Source organism: Chinchilla lanigera, unplaced genomic scaffold, assembly GCF_000276665.1.
Source record: "Chinchilla lanigera isolate Chin_1 unplaced genomic scaffold, ChiLan1.0 scaffold00075, whole genome shotgun sequence".
NCBI classification, from domain to species: domain Eukaryota; kingdom Metazoa; phylum Chordata; class Mammalia; order Rodentia; family Chinchillidae; genus Chinchilla; species Chinchilla lanigera.
In genome coordinates this window covers 2,168,984-2,185,625 of record NW_004955476.1, presented here as the reverse complement: position 1 = coordinate 2,185,625, position 16,642 = coordinate 2,168,984, and the positions used below count along the sequence as shown (strand labels likewise).

General features: G+C 39.7%; 1 protein-coding gene and 1 long non-coding RNA gene across 3 annotated transcripts in view; both read right to left on the bottom strand.

Moving 5' to 3' along the window:
* Positions 1–16,642, bottom strand: part of Nell1 (neural EGFL like 1) — a gene marked incomplete at its 5' end in the record, with an annotated part of 791,721 nt that overhangs the window by 51,329 nt on the left and 723,750 nt on the right.
* On the bottom strand, positions 10,517–16,124 carry LOC106146393. The gene is made up of 2 exons (XR_001230813.1): positions 16,019–16,124; positions 10,517–11,045 (listed from the first exon to the last, which is right to left on the bottom strand). It is a non-coding gene; the product is annotated as an uncharacterized LOC106146393 (long non-coding RNA).

Below are 16,642 nucleotides of genomic sequence, written 5' to 3'. Positions count from 1 at the left end.
GGGCCTACCTGGCTCTGTGCGCGCTTTTTGGCTGGGAATCGTGGTGGTATGAGTCCGGCCCACACTTGTGTGTGCATTTAGTATAAATCCCCAGAAAATGAATTCCCTCTAATTATGTATACTGTCATTTCTCAAACTTTACAGGTATATATTATGTGAGATGCACCTAGGATCACTAAAAGTATCAAAGACTCAAGAGAGATGTGACAGGGGGCTGTGGCTCACAGAGAGAAAGCTTTGCCCTGGGTGTCAGAACCAGCTATGTGCTTTTCAAATGCAAAGCAGTGAAATATGCAACCACAAGACTGGTTTTCACATCAGGCTGAACAGCGAAAGGAGAAGACTGATTTTCTCGATGTTAGGTTGAAAGATAACTCTTGATAACAGAGCAGCACCAAATTCTACTTGTGACATTACTAAGCTGTCAGGAAAGTGATACCCACAGATTCCATTATATTCATGGTGCCAACAATACTTTAGATAGCCGTGTAGCCACGGAGAGTATTTGGGAAAGTAGGAGAGAGAAAATCAAAAGCATCTCAAATAACAAAGCAGACATAGCACCTGGCTTGACTAGGATGAGGCTAGTTTGTACATACTCCCATTTAATTCTCCAAACCATCTTGACTTGATGGATAAATTCCTTGTTCATCTCATAAATAACTCCTCTGCTTAAATTCAGTGAGAAATTTCTGATATATATAGGCACAATGAATGATGCACAAGTAGCTTCTCAATTCAAAGGTATTTGTTAAAAAACAATCAAATGATGATATTAACAAGGGTTTCTGTGATCTAATAGGACAGAAGTCATCTCTGTGGCATAGGAGTCTCTCATAGCCAGTGAAGACATCCGGGTACTTACACTTCTATAACTTCCCCAGAGCTGCTGCAGAACCCCCAGCTTGCACTGGAAATGAGAGGAGTGAAGAAGTCCCTTGTCTGGGATCTGCATCTCCTAGACAGTATCAGAGGCCTCCCTGGGAGTAAGCAGGGCTCATCACACACAGACACCTGGGAATCAGGCTGCACACTCTGTTCTCTGTGCAAGATCTACAGCTAAAAGGCAGAAAATGCATTCTATGTGCAGCCGGGCTCACAGGGGAGGCCCTCGAATTTCATCCTGTTTGTAAAACTGGCTGTCTCATCTACATAGCCACAACAGTACTAATTGCAACCACCACAGATCCCCATATAGAGAATACTTGGAGGCCTTTCAGCAATGCACTGGAGACTTTACAAATTATAAATGATGATTTCTGTCCATGCTCTGTTGTGGCTGCCTTTGTCCCAGTCAGGGCTTGCTACTGGCAAACAAATAAGACAGACACTGTGAGAAGAGGGTCCTGTGAGTTCACCGTGGAACCTGACTCTCTTGCCCAAGGAATTCTGATCAATCATAGAGCCTGCCTGTATCTCCCAGTGTGTCAGACACACCAAAGGAAATGGGCAAACAAAAATTCCTCTTTTCTTTCTTCCCTAGAAATTTCTGGGGCTGGGGATATAGCTCAGCAGCACAATACCTGCCTGGTAAGTGTGACGTCCTGAGTTTGATTCCAGGAACCCACAAAAAAAGAGAAAGTGCTAGGATTTTATTTAAATCTCAGTGTAATCCAGCAGAGACCTGCAAATGCGACAGAAGAAGCAGAGGATGTTGGGGGATTCTTCAGAGCAGAACCCACAGTACTGATCTGCATAACCTATTACCCAGTATCAGCTACACAAAAACTAACATTGCTTGGATCATACAGCTGAACTGCTGAACTGGGGATATAGCTCAGTGGCATAAGCATCTGCTTGGCAAGCACAAGATCCTGAGTTTGATTCCCAATACAAAAACAAACAAATAAAAAACAAACAAAAACATGCAGCTGAACTGTGATCCAAAACTAGCTGAGCCTGAGCCTACAACTGTCACTAAGCTGTCATGTTATTGATGAATCCAGAAAGGGTGATTTTACAATGCATTTATTCAACTCTCCAACTGTTTATAAATTGGGCGTGGAAACTCAAACATAGTAAGATTTAGATCAAAAAGGACTCTTAAGAAAAACATATTTTGGTTTTTCTATTATTGCTGAGTTTCAGATAAATATCACTACCAAAAATATAAGGCAGAATAAGTAGATTTTCCACATCCAAAAAAAGTGAATATGAATTTACAATCAGGACTGATAAGGAGTAAGAGACAATTTCAAAATCTTTTAAGCTATTCCTTTGGATTTTGAGACAACTGTAACAGTGTAGAGCACTTAGTAATGGCATCTATGAGTGTATCAACACCCCCTAAAAACTTAAATTCTTCCCCCATCCAAAGTCATGGAGGTCAAGTAAGGAAGCAGGATTGGCAAAATAAATTGCTACACATACACTAACGTCCCGATTTTTATCTGACATTTGCTGAATGCCAGGACTGTGATGAGTACAGCACTTGCAGACCCTGCAGTAAAAGAAGCAAGCTGTCTCTCTCTCTGTTCTTCGGTTTGAGGTCCCAAGGTTGTGTCTTGGGCACGCTTCCTTTGCAAATAGTTGAAGCCATGCAACTGAGGTGTAGTTACAAATCTAGAAGTAATGTAATTCCACTATGCCCCATAGAAATGGCTCATAATGAGCCTTAGTAATATTTTCTTCTGCTTTTTGAAAGCCAGTGTTCAGGGAATCCTTAGAAGTTACATATTGAAAATTTTAGTGCCTCTGTTTGCCTATCTCTCCGCATGACTAAGTAGATCAGAGGCCTTCCACAGACCTGAAACTGTCACGGATGAGTTATATAAGAAATACATTTCTATGTTATTGGGCCATTACACAGTCTGGGGCTGCTTTATTGTTACAGCCAGGATTTCCTAACCACCATGATAAACCCCTTTCCATATGGAGGAGAAAGAATGTGTTCAGGGTAGACTTCATACAGACTCATTCTTAAAAATAAAACAAATGAACAATAAGACACAACGGCCAGTTCCAATCACAGAACTTGTTCACACCTCTTGAAGTTTTATTTGAGAGGCAAACAACTACTTGTTATTTAACTTGCAATGTACCTAACAAAGAAACTAAGGAATAAAGATGGGCTTTAAGCCTTCTGGCCCTCACTCAACTGGTTAGCAGTAGATGAAGGCATAGGATTATGTAGGCAGCTACCGGAGTGCAACTTGTGTGCTGAGAGTCAGAAGCTAGCACACAAATGTGCAGCCAGAAAAAGCTTTGAGTCAGATAAGCTTCAGTGTGGCTCTCGGTGCTGGAAGGCCCTATATGCATGAGAAACTTATTTCTTCTCTGGGCTTAAGTCTCTTAAGTTTTTAAATGAGGATAATATTACCTGACTCATAATGTTGCCTTAAGGATTGAATCAGATCAATGTGAAGCTACTCTATAAAGTCAAGCAGATGTTCATTAGGACTAGGATAATTATTGTTCTCTAATCTATAATCCCCTTGCGGTCACTGAAGAGCTATGTGTCCACACCAACACAGTCCAAGTGTCTAGATTTCAATTCCTTACACCCCAAATGAAAAGACTGCTCTCTGTAGCACACTTAGGGCTTCTTTTCTGCCTTTACTTCTTACAAGATGAGATATCTGGGCCTTGGACTTATGCCTTCATTTACTACTAACCAAGTGAATGACTGCTAAAAGTTTTAAATGACCTCTTTATAACTTAGACCCTTTATTAGCTAAATTGCAATTTAAATAACACATGTCTTGTTTGCCTCACAGGAAAGCTTTAATAAAGTATGAACAAGTTCTGTAAAGTCAATTAATTGCTACACAAAATATACAGCGACATCATTATCACTGCCTCTTCTCTGTAAGTCCTGATTAGTAACTAGTTCTGGTTCATTACACTAAACATTACCTGCTATTAATAATGCGGTCCTGGCTTTGGTGATGTGGTTCTCTGCCTTTCTTAAATCTCTTGCCATATTAACTTTGCACAAAAGATTCAACCTCTTGTTGGTTGTGCTCTTCCAAGTTTATCTCTGGGAATTTTCTCTGTGTTTGTCTATTCTCTAAGAAAAGGTCCAAAACTTATGCTTTTTTAAAAAAGAAACTGTCTGTTCATTAACTTTTTCTTCTTTCATCTGGAAGCCCTCTGACTAACATTACAAAGCCAATCGCTAACATAAATTCACCTATGCATTTACTATTGGCTGAGATTAGCTAATCTCATAGAGGGCTTCATTCGAACTCATTCTGCCCAAAGTTTAAATTATCATATGTCACAATCCAGTTTCCCTGAGAATTATAAAATGCCTGAGGTAGGACAACTTATTAAGAAATGGTGTTTTCTTAAGATCAGAGTTCTGGAGGGGTAGAAACATCATGCCACTCTTGGCTTGGCTTTGGGAGAGCACCATATGCTGTCCCATACCTGATGATAGAAAGGCAGAGAGGAAAGCAGACACACGTGAAAAAGAAGTCACCTAGCCAAAGAGACCAAAGGAAGGTGCCAGGTGCATAACAACTGATCCATCCTTTCAGGAGCTGTGATAACCAACTCGTGAGAGGGGAGCCTTTGGGGTATAATTTCCTGCAAAAGGACAAACGTGTCAACACCGTTACACAGGGACCAAAGCTTAACATGAGCTTAGGTGGACACAAGCCATATTCACATTACAGCACTGCATATGTTTGTATATACCAGACTCAGTCTCTAACACTTCTTTCCTCTAACCCCCATAATCAGTAAAATAAAGCTCAAAGTTTTTATACTAGTTTAAAAGCTTTAACTCTTCTGTCTTCACATCTTCTTGAATTCACCAACCACTCACGCTTTTTTTAACCCAGGATGGACAACTTGGCTTCCTAGCAATTCCAAGCATATGAGCCATTCTCTAACCTGTGCCTCTGCTGTTCTTTCTGCCTAGAAGGGTTTTCTCTATGGATATCTCTATGGCCTAATCTCTCAGCCTTCTTAGCTCTTTCCTGATACATTGTCTCCCTGATCTTTTCTGTTCCCATAATGTGTAAAGTTATGACCACTCTTTGCTTACTACAAATATTTCCTATCCTGTCCTGCAATATTTTTCTCATCTTACCTACTGCCATCTAACAACCTTTTTGTAAAATTTATTTTAAAAATAAAAGAAGGAAAACATATTAACAGACATCCATTTACAAAGTAGCATAAGAACAATACAAACAATACCGAGTTACAGACAAAGTTGTAGGAGGTTAATCATGGTTGTTGTATGACCTATTGATATCTTCAAAATGGTTTCTCAGGAAAACAAATAGAGACATGCAGGACTGATCAAACAAGTAATCATTAACTGTTGCTTTCAGTAAAGTGATAGACGACGGTAGTACAGCTATGTTAGCTGTCCTATATATACATACATACATAATTCCCCCTTCTTTCTTTTCTGTTTTCCCATACCCCAGTTGCCCTTTACTTTTGATCATTTTCCTTTAGTTTCACAATGTCAATCATACCTCCTAGTTTTTATTCACTTTTTCAGGTTTTACACTAGTGAGACAATACATTGCTTACACATGCAGGTCTGATTTATTTCACTTGTGAGTATGGTCTCTAGTTGTGACCATTTACCTGTAAAAGCCTCCAGTTTATCTTTCTTTATGGCTGAGTAATATTCCATTATATAGAAGTACCACAATTTTTTTTATCCAATCCTCAGTGGATGGACATTTGTATTGCTTCCACAATTTAGCAATTACAAATTGTGCTGCTATGACCGTGGGTGCACATAGATCGCTGTGATGTGACATTCAGGTCTGAGACAATAAGAAACTGAGCCACGAGGATGGCAGCACAGACAGGCAAGGATCACGAAGCAGAGTTCTAAACCATGTCAGAAGAAGAACTGCCGGTGCATCTTCCTTTCTTCCCTCTCCCTTTTCCTTCTCTTCCCTTTCCTTCACAGAATACTCATGAACGCTAATGCCCAGCTTCTGCTCTGTCTTCATGCTTGGGTTCCAGTGAAAGGGGACAAGAAAACAAAGATGTAAATGTAAAGAGTAAAGCTGCACCGGCAGTTCTTCTTCTGACATGGCTTAGAATTCTGCCTCATGATCCTTGTCTGTTTGTGCTGCTACCATTTTGGCTCCGTTTCTTATTGTCTCAGATCTGAATGAGCGCAGCAGCACCTGCCTTCTCTCACCCACACCATTTCCGGCTAATCTTCTCAAAACTATTCACTCAGAGATGTAATCAGATTCAATACGTCTTTTATTTATACAATATGCAAAAAACTAATTTAGCATTTTTAAACCCATGACTCTGTAGAAGACTAGATTTCCATACAGTCATACAAGCAAAACTCCAGTTGGTCAAATGTTGGATGACCACAAGAAGTTTTACATTTCTACACGGCATACCAATTAAAATGTTACCAGTGAACATTTTAAAAGCTTTGAACTAGGTCATATTCATTCCAGGCCAGAATGTCTGATGATTCTGTGATTTTATATTATAACCTCATACTGTAGTAATTAAAAATGATCCTTTTTAAAAAACTCCACTATCAGGCATTCAAAGTGTAATTACTTATCTCACTTTCATGGCTGCTGTGCCTTTATTTATCAAAACTCCTCAGCACAAAGCATTTTAACTCCATGGAGTGGTTACCTTAAGTATCCATTTATCCCACAACCAATTCCATCTCATGCTTCAAATCCTGAGAAATATTTTTTTAAAAAACCCAAATGCAATTTCCAATTTCACCAACAAGTTCTCTGTCCTTTCTTTCAATTCCTATTGTGTTTACTGGCTCTACCAACCTATTTAAATCTGACACCTCTTCTCTATTTTAGAGTATTCTGTTTCTTACTATAATTTCTCTCTCCATCAAATAGAAAGAAGTTTTGAATTTCCACTTATTAATAATTTGCTATGTGTCAGAGCTTCTGACAAGTGCTTTATATTTGCTACTTTATTTGATCTTCAGAATGTTTTGGAGACAGTGTGAATCACCCAACTTTTACAGAAAATGGAAGCATTGATTTTTTAATAATATGCCCATGGTAAATCACTTGGATAGTGCTAGAGGAAGGCTTTAAACCAAGGACCATTTGACTTCCAAATTCATATCTATAACTATTCCACCATACAGACTCCTGCCCATTTAGGAAGGGAAAGGGAGCGTCTCTTCTGTACAGCTGACTTAACTCATTGTTATCAACAGGATTCCAGGTGAAAGAACTGAGTGGCAATTTCAGCTAATGGTGCCACAGTAGAGGCAGAATCTAGAGTTTAACGAAGCCAAGTTATCTGACTATTATAATAAAGATAAACTTCAGAAGAAAATAGCACATCCATAATTTATATACAATAAGATACGGAAAATATGGTTCATAAGAAAAAAGATGATAGAAACCAACATCACTCTCACCCAGTTGTTGGGTTTATTAGGTAGCACTTAAAAGAAGCTACTGACAACATGTTAAAGGCTTAATGAGAAACATACTCAGAAAAGTAATGAATACATTTCTACTGTCAATCAAGATGGAACAACAGGAAGTGAATTTACCCTCTCATGTGGAAAAAATAACAAACCAACAATACGTATGGAAAGAAAATGGTTCTCAAGACAACTGGAAATTAAGCAATGAAGGGGAATGAGTCCTGGATACCATGATACATGGACGGAGTGCTATGTTGCCTTGGCCGCCTGCCTTGACAGAGGCCCAGCCCCCAGGCGAGGAGGAGGATCTCAGGAAGTGCTACCTGATCTGAGGACATGCCATGTGCTAATAACACAGAAGAAGGCAGGTTTGTGGGCAGAGGACAGGAGACGAGACCCAGAGAACTCTAAAGTTCCCCAGAGACTACCATTCGGGTACTCAGTACATTGCTAATAGAAAATAAATTTGATGATTACCTAAAGCTAAGGCAAGACCACCAGGACAAATTAGTGGTAATAGCCACTGCTGGTTAAGACAGAGAGGGAAATAGTGGATGCTTCCACAACCTAGATGTAAAAAATCTCATCATTTGTTGAATAATACTTGGTAGAGTACACTAACGTGCCTTGCTTCAAGAGTGGAGAATAATTAACTTGAGGATTTGAATATCAAGTAGATGCTGAAACACCTTTTGACATTTGTCTTTCAGTTCCAAATGATTCTTCAAGCTAGCTTAATTCTCCTGCCCCCCCCCAAATAAATATATTTGATAAAAATACATTGAAAAGTCTAGGGACTCTAGATTCTGTGAGATCTTTGTAATCAGTTGATATTGTCAGGTTTTAGACTTCCTCAGTATCTACTATGCTTATCACCATATTAACTCTACTACAAACTTCTCTCTGTAGTGGTTTCCACTTGACCTAGATTAACATTGTTCTACACCTACTGGAAAGATAAATTCTAAGCCGTTATTATTGACACAATATTAGGATTTCAGTTCTATTCATTTTGATTTATGGAGACCTGAACTGACTTCTCTGATAATGTTAGTGGTATTGACCCAACCCTAGAGCAAGAAATAAAATCATCTCTACTTGAAATATATTAGACTAAGATTTGAGATGGTGTGGATCCCTAAGAAATGCCAAAATATCATCACAAGGATAAGGAATGTACTCTGGGTAGGTAATAACTTATTTCTACTGCATCCTTTGTTAAGCTCTCACTATGGCAGATTGTGAGATGTATATAATAGCTCAAGAAACCAGTAACTTTCTCTTTGCGATGCTCCTCAGTCTACAAGGCAGTTTTCACATCTCTATTTTCCTATTACGAGTAGGTCAAAGTTTTTGTTATGTATATCAATTATTGCCAAGAATGTACATTAAAAAGGGATTGTTGTTGGTCTTTCAACTAGCTATAGAAGACATCACTTTGGGAATTCAGCGAACATAAAGTAACTAGCACCAGGAATCCTTTTTCCCACCTGGAGAACAATTGCCTGGGAAGAACGTGTGTGGTATGACAATACTGGAACTCTCCAGAAAGTAATAAAGGGTAGTGCATTAGGAAGGATGTAGAGTTCAGGGAAGGCTTGGAGCCTAAATTCCAGTTGACTGTAATGGGTAGCATTGAAGCAGTCTACCCATTCTTCTCCTCCAGGCCTGATGCATTCAGCTACCTAGTTCCGGTTTTCTTTCCTTCTTTTCTACATCCTGCAAGTACACGATCCTTTATTTCTTTCTGGTTAAAGATTATTGACCTGTTTCTATACAGAGTGGTAATCTCTTAATATCAGAAAAAAAAGGAGGCCCATCTCCCAGCCACAGGGAATGAAGTACTCTTGGTCTAAATCAGTATTTTTATTTTATTTTATTTTTTTATTTTTTTTGGTTTTTCTCCGGTACTGGGAACCGAACTCATGACCTTGCGCTTGCCAGGCAGGCGCTTTGCTGCTGAGCTAAATCCCCAGCCCTAAATCAGTATTTTTAAATAACTGCTAAAATGACTAACAAAGTTAACACTAGCAGGGAGCATAATGTAAATGAAAATCGTCAAGGTTTCCCGAGCATACCTACTCAGAAATTCCGGGTGTCAGCCCGGAGCTCTATACTGTCACATTTGTCATAGTTGCCCTTAGGATTCTACTCTGAGGAACCACAGGTGTCCTCACCCTTTTCCCCGGTGATTTATCTAGAGATGAGCATGTGGCCAAATTCTGGTGAAGGAGAGGCAAGGACAAGCCCTGTCAGAATAATGGTGGTGGTAGGGTTGACTTCCATGGTGAAATGGCAGAATTCCTAACATCTTCATTCTGCTTAGCCGGCCAAATGAAGGGCTTGAGGGCTGGAAGGTCAAGTCTCCATGATCATGGGATAGAATCCAATGAAATTATAGACACAGGAACTTGCCCTTTGATTTCATTCAGCTTCTGAGCCAGCTATGGAGCTGCATATTGCCAGACTTCATGTCCATACAGCTAACTAAGGATGCCATCATTTGATGCAGTAACTTGAGTTTTCCATTATTTTCAGCTAAAATGAATTCAAACAATAGGATGCTCTTATTTGCATTTCACAAGGAAGGAAACCAGGCCAGAGAGAGGTTTTTTTTTTTAATTCCAAAACTTCACTGACTACTTTTCTTCTCAATAACTCACATTATAACAAGCAGCAAATGGCAAGCCTGATGATGACCAAGTAATAATAGTAGCTATGTTTTACATTTTTGCTTCTGTCATTACATTTAATTCTAAGATTCTTTATAGATTTTGGAATCCTTGCTGAAGGCACAAGTGAAACACATTCTGAACGATGCTTTATTTTTTTACTTAAAAGGAGGTACACAGCTTGGTTTTTAATTTATTCTTGTAAGATGTCCCTATAAGGACAGACCCACATTTTTTTACATTAAGTATTCCACTAGTTTGCATTATTCACAGTGGAAGTATTTATGGAGCCATAATAAATAAGACAGTTTACCTCCAAATACAACAGAGACGTTTAGCCATTGGTGAAACATGAAGAATTTAAGTCAGTGCTTTTGAAAGACTTTCTATATTTCTGTCACTATGGAATTTCACCCAGTTGGGGGGGAAATCCTTTTATGTTGTGCAATGGTAGATAAGCACCATCATAATGAAGACGTTATTTTGGAGAAAATAAAAGCCTTTATTTGTCAAATTCACAAAGTTTTGCAACTTGTGTTTTTGAAAGGGAAGAAGAATAAAAATATGTTGTTTTTTTTTCCCCTCTTCTGTGAGTTAGAAAAGAAATTCAGAGCAGAAAACTTAAGTGTACTCTTAACAAAAGAACCAGAGTTTAAGATTCACAAGGGGTGTCTGTCTGGTTGCAGCACCATACCATCCATAGGGTACCTGGGTGGACAGTATCTTTGCAGAATTGATGCTACTGATCCGAAGGGACCCAGATCCAGAGCTGGTCTCAGGAGTCCACATGAGCATCTAGGACTTGGAACTGTTGGAGCTAGGTCCACATAACTAACAAAGTCAAATGCCCTGCACTATTCCTTGTTGAATAAACTTAACCACACACCTTGGGAAACACCCTAGCAATCTATAGAGAAGACGGACTTCTGGGAGGATAATAGAGGTGGGGCATAATCAGAAAGGAATTAAATGTCATTGCGTATGGCCGTTTGCGGAGCCCTTGTCAGCACCTGTGGAGAAACAATAGCTGCTTTCAGTTGTGTGGGTGACTCATTGTAACACTTGCAATGACTGAACATGTCTAAGCTCCATGTGCTTTAAGATCATTATATCATAGAGGAATAAAGGACTGCAATTCGTACATGCACCATATTCAAGTTCATACAGGCTGAAGATTTCAGGATCCCAGCGGAGGTTTTCAGGATCCACATCGATGACATAGCGGAGGTGTTGGTAAACTAGAGTGAGTACATGTTCTGCCCAAGGGAGCAGCTGTAAGGTACCTCTAGGAAATGTCACCATTCTGTGCTAGAATCCTGGAAAAGATCATTTTTCTACCAAGTTGAAGGTTGTGTAAGTCTTGCTATTTACTTAGGTATGTATTCACCCATTCATTCATTTATTTTGTTTGTTTGTTTGTTTTTGTTTTTCTTCCGGTACCAGGAATTGAACTCACGACCTTGCGCTTGCCAGGCAGGCACTTTGCCGCTGAGCTAAATCCCCAGCCCCTCATTCAGTCATTTATAAAATACCATTTAGACCCATAAAACACATATCTATTGAATTTAATCTCATATTTTCACACTCTGAGGCCAAACATCACCCTTTTGCATGTGGAAAAATTAAAGACCAATGACAAAAGTGATCTTCTTACATGGTGGGACAAACACATAATAACATACACTGTGACCATTTCAACAGCAGTTTAATGGGCAGCAGTTTCAAGTTGTTAGAATTTTTAAAAACATTGTATATATATATATATATACTTTTTTTTTCTTTTGTAGATAGAGGCATTCATCACCTAATGTGCCCAGAGATTTGGTGGATGCTGAAGTTATGAAGACGGAAAAGAAGGAGCAATTTTTTCAATGGAGTACTCTGGCATTATGTTTCAGTCACCATGGCAATGCTGACAAGTGCAACTTACTTTCTCCACTTCATAAATTAGAAAATTTAGGGTATGTTTCACTTTCCCAAGCCAAAAGGCAGTGCACGGTAGAACTGAGATGCAAGGCCAGGTCTTTGTGTTGGGGAACACTCTGCTCCATTATTATGCAAGGTAACCTCTTTTCTTTCCCTTTCTGTGAAATCATGAGTAACTACACATGGCCATTTCCATGCAGGGCCTCACAGTGTGTTGAGAGAGGAGATAAAGAGACAAATACGACTACAGGGGAAAGCAGTGCCAACAACAATGAAAAGCTACAGCATTGCTGGGAAAACTTCCAGCATCAGCAGTGCAGGAAGCTACTCACCTGCCTGACCTGCAGTGAGCCAAATTTCAGGTGCCAATTTGCTCTTTGCAATCTCAAGACAGTGCTCTGGCTTCAAAATTAAAGTTCATCATGGAGTACCTAAGAGATGTGAACACTGTTCCCTTTGGAGGACTGACCATAGGAGGGACCCCATAAAACAGGCATAGCGTAGACACAAAATCAAATGTGTACTCACACTGGTTTGACCCTCTCATCCCCGCAGTGACTTTAGGTTTCAGATTCTTCTTTGGAACATTATATAAGTTAGGACTGAGTGAAAATTGCTCCTCAGGGAATAACCACTGAACTCTTTTCCCTTTGTCACCAAGCAAGCTACTTTTTTATTTGTTTGTTTGTTTTTGTTTGTTTGTTTGTTTTCTGGTACCGAGAATTGAACTCACGACCTTGCACTTGCCAGGCAGGCGCTGTGCCGCTGAGCTAAATCCCTAGCCGCACAAGCTACTTATTTAGGAATTTGGGAATGGAAAAAAGGTCAGTGGCAGGAGAGGAGAAGTTCTTCCAAATTGGTTACATGTCACAGTGGGATTTCCTTCTTTTTGGTAATCTTTCAATAAGGTCCCTGTTTACCAAATGACCTTTCTGTACACCTGTGCCTTTTCTGTTTGAATAATTTTGAGAAGTTGTTTCCCTGTACTGTTTCCCCTTAGTTTGTGCCAAAAATACTTTCAGAAAGAAGTAGTGAAGCCACAGGCACAGAAATCCACAGATTATTTGTACCAGAGGTCATCCCGAGTCCATAGGTAAAAGTGATGCAAATGTCTAAAGTATCATTAAAAGTAAAAAAAGGAAAGAGTAATGATTTACTAAATGACTTGCATCAACGTGAGAGTGTCAAAGGAAAGCAAGATTATCTTTCAGAGATGGGCACATGGTTTCCTCAAGGCCTCTGCTACTTCAAGCAACAGAAACGTCTCTGCGAGGAATTCTGCCACCCATGCCATCACCATACCTTGAGGACCACACCCACCCACCTAATTCCAGCTGTTTTGTAGCAATTTTGGGAAAGGAACAGATAGGTTGAAAATAAGTCCTCAACAAAGTAGGACAGGGCTGAGCCCTGTAAAAAGAATCGTTTCCCAACTCCCACAGCAGGAAAAAGAAAGTGCTCCAGTTCCTGTGTCAGGTCTATCCTGGGGAGTTGATATCAATAGTCAGACTCCAGCAGGCTTCCCTCTGGCAAGAAGCAGCTCCCATTTACCAGGGGCTTTGTGGAGCACACAGACAGTTAAGTTTAAAAACCGAAGTGGAGGCCAACATTAGGAACCTGAAGATTTTGCACACACATTCTAGAATCTTAGAATCTCATTTTATAAAAGGGATTAATGTGCTCAACCAAGCAGCCGCATGACAAGAACTGGCAAGGAGGGGCAGAGTAGCTGCCACTTTACACGGTGCCTGGACTCTCCCAGAAGAGCAGTCCCTATCTGACTCAGTGTACTCAGCAGACAGCATAAGCATCTGAGGCTGTGACACCTGCCTTCAAGTGGACAAGGGCAACAGAATTCGTAAACTTTTGCACACAACTGGCGTCATGTTATTTTTAGCATGCAACTCCATCATGAACAATTTTATATACCGAAGATACGCAAAAGTTAAAATTAAAAATCTTAAAGCAGATATTTTAATTAACAACTTAAGTCGACAATGATAATTAAGATTGTATTAATTCAACACAAGTGCTTTCTATAAACGCATTATTATTTTTAATCTGCAAAATGATGCAGTGTGTTTAGTTGAATCAAAAAATCTTGTTTTCCTCTTCTACTATATTTCAATATTAGCTACATGACATTGTTCTGACAATCATTTGCATGAAAGCAACTTGATGATTACTAAGTTTTTAAAGCCTTATATTCATAAGGTAGCTAATAAAACAGATGCTCTAATATATAAATTCTAGTATCAGAAAATTTTTCTTACTTCTTCTTATCTATCTACCTACCTACCTACCTACCCACCTATCATCTGTCAGTTCGTAAAGCTGAAAAAGAACAGCAAAAAAAAAAAAAAAAAAAATAGAGCCATGATGACACGATAATTTGGCAATTTTTTTTTCAAATATTACATCACCAATGCTCCACGTTCATACCATGCTCCCTCCAGCAATGACTTCTGTATATAAGAGCAGCTCCATGTTATTTTTAGAAAAAACACAATACACTCATTGGAGGGAACTGCTCGCATTTAGCTTTCCTTTTCAATCCTTAAATATTTTTTCACAGATGTTAATCTTTCCTACAGTGTTCATTACAATTCACTGAGTAAAATGGTGCTGGAAGGTGGAGAACTGCAGACTCAAACCTAATTGAACAGCAGGCGGAGACTGATTGGGGTGGACAAGAAGCTCTTCTGTGCCGATTCAGCAGGGTTGCCCGGGGTCTCCAGCCACAGCTGACTGAGGCTTTATGGCTTAAGAATCAATTCAGTGTCCAGTCACCTTGAACACTTGTTTTGATGAGGCATACAAGTGCCATTAATGACATTTTCTCACTTAAAGTGACCAAAGTCACTTTTCACGTATATCCCATCACTCATCTACTGAGCACCTGCTCCCGGACAGGTGATGCACTCAGGAGTGTGAGGTAGTGCCATGTATATGGGCCTCATTGATTTATCTCTGGTGCTACTATTTTTCTACCTATGTAGTTACTACTTTCAAACAATTGGGGTGGAATTTATACCTTTGTCTTTCACTGGCTATAGGGCTTTAGGTTTTTCATTCTCATTTTGCTTATCTTTAAAACAGAAATAATAAAAGTAGAAATAATTCATCTTCCTTATACTTTTATCTATTAGACAACAGACCTTTCGTCTGTTAGTCTACAGACATTTGAGTATTAAGTGAGACATGTATTACTACTACTTGCGTAGGTGACTATAAGTATTATTTTCTTTTTCCCCTTTGTTATAAGGGGATAAATTTGAATAAGACTGGCCTCTTAAGTAAGAACTTCCTTAAATAAGAACTGCCTCTAGGGAGTTCTTATTTCTCAAAGCGTACAGGCACATATAAAATTAGAGTATCAGACTATATTATAATGAAGTTGTACATCAAATATATTAAGTATAAAATTGAAGCTACAATGTCACCCACTCTAATAATAGCATGCAGGGTGCAATCCTTCTGTGACCTATTCCCTGGTAACATGAACCCAGTATAAAGTGACTTCTGAGTGACAACTCATATCCTGTGCCTAGCCCTTTTCCCAAACGCAGGTGGAATGGAGAGCTTGTCTTCTGAAGAGAGGGAGAGAGAAGAGAAGCAAGTCCAGCTTTAAACAGGGGGTGGGCCCCCTTCTGGAATAAGAATGGGTCCCACGTGCCCCATAGTCTCTTAGTTCAGTTTTCTGGGGCCATTTCAAGCAAATACGCACTGACCCAGTAGGACATGTCTGGAACGGCTCCCCTCTTCCAGCAATGTTATAGGAACAGAGGTGTGCTCCATGCGCTCTACAGGTGTGAGGACAGTCCTCACCCGTGGGCACCACAAGGCCACAGGATCAACACGGATTTGGATCCTGGAGCTGGCTCCCACAGACAGGCTCTTTCCCATTATTTCTTCAACCTCATTATGACAGAACCTTCCTTTTAATATGGTATATAATTTGCAGTCCACTCTCTGAAACACACAGGTTCTACCGTACCTGGGTCTTAGTGGGAGGTTTTAACTGTACCGTCACTCCTGAAAGCCGGGTCCTTCTTACCTTTGCTCTTACCCCATCACACTGCCTTTGCTCACCACTGTAGGCATCTGCCGGCTCAAATCCTCATCAGTCGTGAAGGCTTTGCTCTCACGGTCCCTCTGCTGGAATGTACTTGACAGACACAACCTGCTTCTATTATTTAATTCTCAGCTCAAACATCACACCTCAAGACTCTTTCCTTGGCTGCCTGTGTTGAAGTAGCTTCATCTACTCATTATTCTGCTTCCTTTTCTTCATAGTAGTATTCCTTACCTGACGTACTCTGGAGTATGTATGTGTTTTTTTGTGTTCACCCTTCATCCAAGAGAATGTGAACCCATCGTGTCAGGGACCATGTCAACCACCTGTAGAACTCTTCTTTGGGTAACTATTGAGGACTAGCTGAAAACCATAAAAGTAGCCAAGTAATAATTTTGCCTAGTAAAAGTAGAACTAAGAAACTTGCAGGTAACCAGGATGAGTTAGAGAAACTAAGATTATTAAACTGAATACCTCTGCTGGAATATATTGAGGATAATCTCTCAGTCACAATATTGCTAATAGGGCTCAGTGTAGTGGGACACACCTATAATCCCAGCACTCGGGAGGCTGAGGCAGGAGGATCATCCCAAGTTAAAGGCCAGT